Source organism: Chiloscyllium plagiosum, chromosome 27 (assembly GCF_004010195.1).
Source record: "Chiloscyllium plagiosum isolate BGI_BamShark_2017 chromosome 27, ASM401019v2, whole genome shotgun sequence".
Taxonomy (NCBI): Eukaryota; Metazoa; Chordata; class Chondrichthyes; order Orectolobiformes; family Hemiscylliidae; genus Chiloscyllium; species Chiloscyllium plagiosum.
The window spans coordinates 12092800-12100185 of record NC_057736.1 but is presented as its reverse complement, the minus strand read 5'-3'; positions in this window follow the sequence as shown (position 1 = coordinate 12100185).

Below are 7386 nucleotides of genomic sequence, written 5' to 3'. Positions count from 1 at the left end.
TGAAGAGAGGGAAAGGCATAAAAACCATAACAAAAACCATACTTATTAATATTTCACACAATTAGCCAGGTCTCAAAGTTCTCTTGATTAGAAGTTACATGCATTCAATCTATTTCAACCTTCATTTGTGCTGGATGAAAAAAAAATCCCAATTAATGCATTCACTTTGTGTGACATATGTTCAAAGTGTTGTGGAAGCAGCTGATCCAGAGAGCCTAGGAGCATCATTCAGTGCCTGTCTTTACAGTACCCCACCTCAGTGTTAGCAAATGACCAATCAACCCTCATTCTAAATATCCTGGAATTACCAATATTTCTAATGAAACCTTGCACAAAAATTTCAACACAGACTGGAGATAAACTGCACAACATTAAACGGATTATTGTGTCGTGATTTTTGTATAGATAAGAGCATTCCTGAAGAATGTTGTGATTTAAGAAGAGAAAAACATAACTGCCAGACCTAATTAGAGCCTATTAAAAATAATTAGGTTTTGGCATATGCTTCTCCAACAGAAAATCATTGGGGAATAAGGATATGTGATTATCGGAGCCACCAAATAGTAAAGGTCATGTTTTGCCCAGCATGTGTGTGTCAGAAATTGAGAATAAAATAATTGAAGAGTGTTTAAAAAGACAAAAAGAATTACAATAGACATATAACTCAAGTTTCAGCTGGATCCAGTAACCTTTGATACATACATGCTAGGTTAGTGAGGCCAGTTCAAGAACATCTCAATGACTTGCTGCAGGCAATCCCAGTGAGAGGCTAACTGACAGCATAGTCAAGGACATGGCTGCATATTTTCACCTGATGTCAGGCACACAAGCTGTAATACTGGAAACTTACCAGGAATTTGTTAAAAACTGAATGCAAACTTCACTGGGGCAGCACTGTGATCTTGAAGGATTGAAGATTGAATGTTGCACAAGGTGAGACCCAGTGAATTACGGATTAATGTTAAATACTGTAACAAGTTACTGTTAAGCCTGTCACATCAGTCAATGAGTGGAACCTGATATAACCACTATAAATTTCAGTACCAAGTTTCTGATGTCAGTTATCATGGATGTCATAAAGTGTATCAATGCAACTTTGACTTGAGAGTTCAGTATTGTATACTGATTCCATTGGTGCAAAGTAATGGGTAACCATTGATTGCATGGGACAATAAAAGCAAAGGCAATTCTCAGGTTTCTTTTAAATTCTTAGATAAAATTGTAACTTTCTCATAAACACATGGGTTAGGAAGGTGATGACTTATTAAAGGCTTGAAATACTTGGATTTACAATATATTACCTGTACCAGCATAGGACTTCAAACTTTGAGGTCCAAGATGAAACAGAAGTGAAGGCTATGGATAATTGGGGAAGGTTCTGCAAAATGTCAGTAGTATTTAAAAATCATTGTCTTTGTTTCTGTAATAAGCTTTTTTTTTAAAAAAAAGCACCAACCACCAAAGCTGAAAAATGCAAGGATTACAGCAACAGTGCGATTTAATGTTGTTTGAATGTCATAAGTTTATCAGCATCCCCAGAAGGTTGCAGACAATTTCCAAGGGATCATGTGCACAGTTGGTAGTGCCCCTATCTCTGTACGTGAAGAGCTCAGGTTCAAGTCCCATCTATTCAGGACATGTTACAAAATGCCTGAAACGGGCTGATTTTTAAACATTTACAATTTCCATTCCAAATGACCACACAAAGTTATAAAACACTGCTAGAAAGTGAATCCTGTTTTTATGGATTAATGTTAAATTCAGTATAATCTATCCATAACTCACCAACATTGGCATGTGAAGCTGACCATATTACACGTGTGGCAAGTTTGTGAGCACTGTAGTCCACAACCGAAAAAGAATACATTACTCAAAATGTTTCAAGCTCCCATCCAACCCCAAAGCTAACAAATGTTGAGTTCTGGGAATGGTTTCAGATCTACTGTGACGTGGAGTGGAGATGCCTAATAATCAGTCCCTCTAGACTAGTTCTTTTTAATGAGGAACAGTACCTTAGACAGGATTTACCATTTTAGACTCAACTAGTAACTTAAGAACTGTAATTCAAAACTTTCCAAAATATCCATCAAAAAAAGCATGTTTTAAATGGGGTGTTCAAAACACGTTGGGAAATTATTGCTCGGAGTTTCTAGTTTAAGATGTTGCATGAATCTGTCTATAATGTGCCAACCTAAGTGCACCCCGAATGACATATCATTAGATTCGATTAGATTTTCTACAGTGTGGAAACAGGCCCTTCGGCCCAATAAGGCCACACCGCCCCTCCGAAGAAAAACCCACCCAAACCCATTCCCCTACCCTATATTTACCCCCGACTAATGCACCTAACACTGTGGGCAATTTAGCGTGGCCAATTCACCTGGCCCGCACATCTTTGGATTATGGGAGGAAACTGGAGCAAAACCACACAGACACAGGGAGAATGTGCAAACTCCACACAGACAGGTGGGAATTGAACTCAGGACCCTGGTGCTGTGAGGCAGCAGTGCTAACCACTGAGCCACCATGCTTATTTTTCACTTCAGTGATTACAATGGGGTATGTGTTCCCACTAGAGGGGGTGTTTCTTCCTGTTGGGCATAGGTTACACTACTGGGTCATTTATATTGGAGTGACAGGTACACAGAAAAATTCTATATCAAAAAACAGACAATATTTAAAAGAATTGAACTTGTCTTTCACCTTATATCACTTTAATATTACTGCTTAAAGAATAGCAACCTATTGTAGGCAAACATGGGGAGACATTCTGTCCCAGTAGCAGCAAACAGACCTGAGAAAGAACTCAGGCAGACAGCTCCATTTTGGTTTCCCCTTCCCACCTATTCTGACTTTGAATCACTGTATGGTAAGTATCACATGCTATTCTGTACAATAAAACCTTTACAAAATGTATTTTAAAGTAAACTACATTTTTATTGTCCAAACTAATTCACTAAATTTCTTAAAGATGGTATGATTTATTAGTCATCTCCTTTCTCATACCATCTCTGCACACCGTTCACAATTGATCTTGTAAGAACTTGTCTGGGCGAGGTTATAGCACAGAAACAGAGAAGTGGATTTTAAGCATGGCCTTAAAATAAGTCGGCAGTAGAATGGGTTCTTTCTTGATTATATGTTTTATTGAGCTAAGTCTCTTGATTAAACTTAAAATATAAGCCATAAGTATTAATTTAACCTGGAACAGTGTTTTGCAGAGGAATAAGACAGTGCTAATTTCTGGGTCTGTAGATTGAAAGAAGCAAAATGGCTCTTAGTAGAATGATATGCTCTTCTTGTTGGATGAGGGAGTTTAGGGAGAATTTACAGGTCACTGAGGATTATATTTGCAATAAATGCTGTTGGTTGCAAATCCTATCAGATCGAATGGATCAGTTGGAAAGGCAGTTAGAGGCAATGAGGAATTTACAAGAGCAAGGGAATGTGGATGGCACTTATTAGAAAGAGGGAAAGTCTCAGATACAGTCACATAGATGGATTAACTCCAGGAAAGGTAAGAGAGGTAGGCAGGTAGTGCAGGAGTCTTCTGTGGCTATCCCTGTTTCAATTTTGGAAACGTAGGAGGTGATGGATTCTCAGGGAAACGTAGCATGAACAGCCAAGTTTCTGGTATTGAGACTATCTTAAATGTAATGAGAGGTAGGTGGGGTTCCAAGCAATTGATTGTGTTAGGTGACTCTCTAGTCCGAGGTACAGGCAGATATTTCTGTGGCCAGCAGCGAAAAATAAGAATGGTGTGTTACTTCCCTGGTGCCAGGATCAAGGATGTCTCAGAGAGGGTGCAGAATGTTCTTCGGGGGGAGAAGGGCCAGCAGGAGGTCATTAAACACATCGGAACTAACGACATTGGAAGGAAAAAGGTTGAGATGCTGAAGGGAGATTACAGAGATTGAGGCAGGAATTTAAAAGGAGGTCCTCGAGAGTAGTAATATTTGGATTACTCCCGGTGCTTCAATCTAGGGAGGGCAGGAATAGGAGGATAGAGCTGATGAATGCATGGCTGAGGAGCTGGTGTACGGGAGAAGGATTCACAGTTTTGGATCTTTGGAAGCTGTTTTGGGGTAGAAATGATCCGTACAAGGGTGGATTGCACCTAAATTGGAAGGGGACTAGTATAATGGCAATGAGATTTCCTAGAGCAACTCAGGAGGATTTGGCTGGAAAATGAAAAATTAGATAACGAGAGTCCAGAGAAAGTATATTCCTGTTAGGGTGTAAGGAAAGGCTGGTAGGTATAGGGAATGCTGGATGACTAAAGAAATTGAGGGTTTGGTTAAGAAAACGAAGGAAGCATATGTCAGGTATAGACAGGATAGATCGAGTGAATCCTTAGAAGGGTATAAAGGCAGTAGTATACTTGAGAGAAAAATCAGGAGGGCAAAAAGGGCACATGAGATAGCTTGGCAGTTGAGGAGAATCCAAATGGTTTTTACAAATACATTAAGGACAAAAGCGTAACTAAGGAGCGAATACGGCCCCTCAAAGATCAGCAAAACAGCCTTTATGTGGAGTCACAGAAGATGAGGCAGATACTAAACGAATATTTTACATCCGTATTTACTGTGGAAAAGCACTTGGAAGATATAGAATGTAGGGAAATAGATGGTGACATCTTGAAAAATTTTTCATATTACAGACGAGGAAGTGCTGGATGTCTTGAAATGCATACAAATGGATATCTCCCCAGGACCTGATCAGGTGTACCCTAGATCTCTGTGGGAAGTCAGGGAAGTGATTGACGGGCCTCTTACTAGGATATTTGTATCTCCAACAGTTACAGTTGAGATGCCGGAAGACTGGAGGTTGGCTAATGTGGTGCCATTGTTTAAGAAAGGTGGTAAGGACAAGCCAGGGAACTATAGACCAGTGAGCCTGACTTCGGTGGTGGGCAAGTTGTTGGAGGGAATCCTAAGGGACAGGATGTACATATATTTGGAAAGGTAAGGACTGATTAGGGATAAGCAGCATGGCTTTGTGTATAGGAAATCATGTCTCACAAACTTGACTGAGTTTTTTGAAGAAATAACAGAGGATTGATGAGGGCAGAGCGGTAGACGTGAGCTATAGGATCTTCAGTAAGGCGTTCGACAAGGTTCCCCATGAGAGGCTGGAGGGCAAGGTTAGATCTTATGGAATACAGGGAGAACTCGCCATTTGGATACAGAACTGGCTCAAAGGTAGAAGACAGAGGGTAGTAGTAGAGGGTTGTTTTTCAGACTGGAGGCCTGTGATCAGTGGAGTGCCACAAGGATAGGTTCTGGGTCCACTACTTTTCATCATTTATATAAATGATTTGGATGTGAGCATATAGTTAGTAAGTTTGTTGATAACACCAAAATTGGAGGTGTAGTGGACAGCGAAGAAAGTTATCTCAGATTACAACGGGATCTTAATCAGATAGGCCAATGGTGGAGGAGTGGCAGATGGAGTTTAATTTAGATAAATGTGAGGTGCTGCATTTTGGGAAAGCAAATCAAAGCAGGACCTATATACTTAACAGTAAGGACTTAGGGAGTTGCTGAACAGAGAGACCTTCGAGTCAGGCTCATAGCTCCTTGAAAGTGGAGTCACAGGAAGAAAGGATAGTGAAGGTGTTTGGTATGCTTTCCTTTATTGGTCAGAGTATTGAGTATAGGAGTTGGGAGGTCGTGCTGCGGTTGTACAGGACATTGGTTAGGCCACTTTTGGAACAGTGTGTGCAATTCTGGTCTCCTCCCTATCAAAAGGACATTGTGAAACTTGAAAGGGTTTAGAGAAGATGTACAAGGATGTTGCCAGGGTTGGAAGATTTGAGCGAGAGGGAGACATTGAATAGACTAGGGCAGTTTTCCCTGGAGCGTGGAAGCTGAGGGGTTACCTTAAAGAGGTTTATAAAATCATGAGGGGCATGAATAGGATAAATAGACAAAGCCTTTTCCTTGAGGTAGGGGAGTCCAGAACTAGAGGGCACAAGTTTAGGATGAGAGGGGAAAGATATAAAAGAGACTTGAGGGACAACTTTTTCACTTAGATGGTGATGCGTGTATGGAATGAGCTGCCAGACGAAGTGGTGGAGGCTAGCACAATTGCAACATTTAAGAGGTATTTGGATGGGTATATGAATCAATTGCAACATTTAAGAGGTATTTGGATGGGTATATGAATAGAAAGGGTTTGGAGGGATATGGGTGAGGTGCTGCCAGGTGGGACCAGATTAGGTTGGGATATCTGATTGGCATGGATGAGTTGGACCGAAGGGTCTATTTCTGTGCTGTACATTTCTATGACTCTATAAATCAATCTAAATAGAATTCTCAGTAAATGTTAGCTGTCATCTTTGTGCTGTTTACAGAAAATGGGTGGCATAGGATAAGATAGCACAGTTTGCTAAGAACATTTATAGGCAAAAACAGAACAAATGCATCCAAACACTTATTGAATAAAAAATGTGCAATATCCTACAGGACACGTCACTAAATAGCCACATGAATTAAAAGGTATGAAAGACCAATAATTAGGTTTGTCAGAAAACTACCACTGGCCAGGTGGCTTTTTAGTGGGTTGCAGAAGTATCCCAAGTTGTTGATAGCAATGTAGGAGTCATTTAAGTAAAATCCCTGGAAAGGGACAGTGTCTGTTTTGGGGAAGCTTTGGCTTTTTTTATAGAAATTCTCTCATGGGATGAGTGTGTAGACTAATAGTTGCTGCCCATTTCTAATTAGCTTTGAGAAAGTGGCCCTTGGCCACTGTAACATCTGCTGTAGGCACAACTGCACAGCTGTCAGAAAGGGAACGCCACAGTTTTCTGACCCTGGGATAACAAACAAATGCCAATATAATTCCAAGTCAAGATGGTGTGCAACCTTGGAGGGAGCAGTATTCACATATGTCAGGTATCATTATCCTTCTAGCTGAAGCTTGGTAAGTTATAGAACCATACAGCATGGGAACAGACCTTCAGTCCCAAACAAGATTCATCCCACTGGCCTGCCCTTAGCTTATATCATTCCAAACAATTCTTATTCATGAACTTGCCATATTTCTTTTAAACATTGTAACTGTACCTGTATTCTCCACTTCCTCTGGAGGTTCATTCCACACTTGAACTGTGTAAAAATGTTGCCACTCGTATTTTCGTAAATCTTTCTTCTCTCACCTTGAGAATGTCCCGTAGCCTTGAAATCCCCCACCGTAGGGAAAAGACATCTGCCATTTGCCTTTTCTATACCCCTCAGGATTTTATAAACTTCGATAAGGTCAGCCCTCAACCTCCCATGCTCCAGTGAAAAAAGTCCCAGTCTAGCCAGCCTCCTCCAAACCCTCTTTTCTGGCAACATACTGGTAAATCTTTCCTGTAACACGGTGACCAGAACTGCACACAGT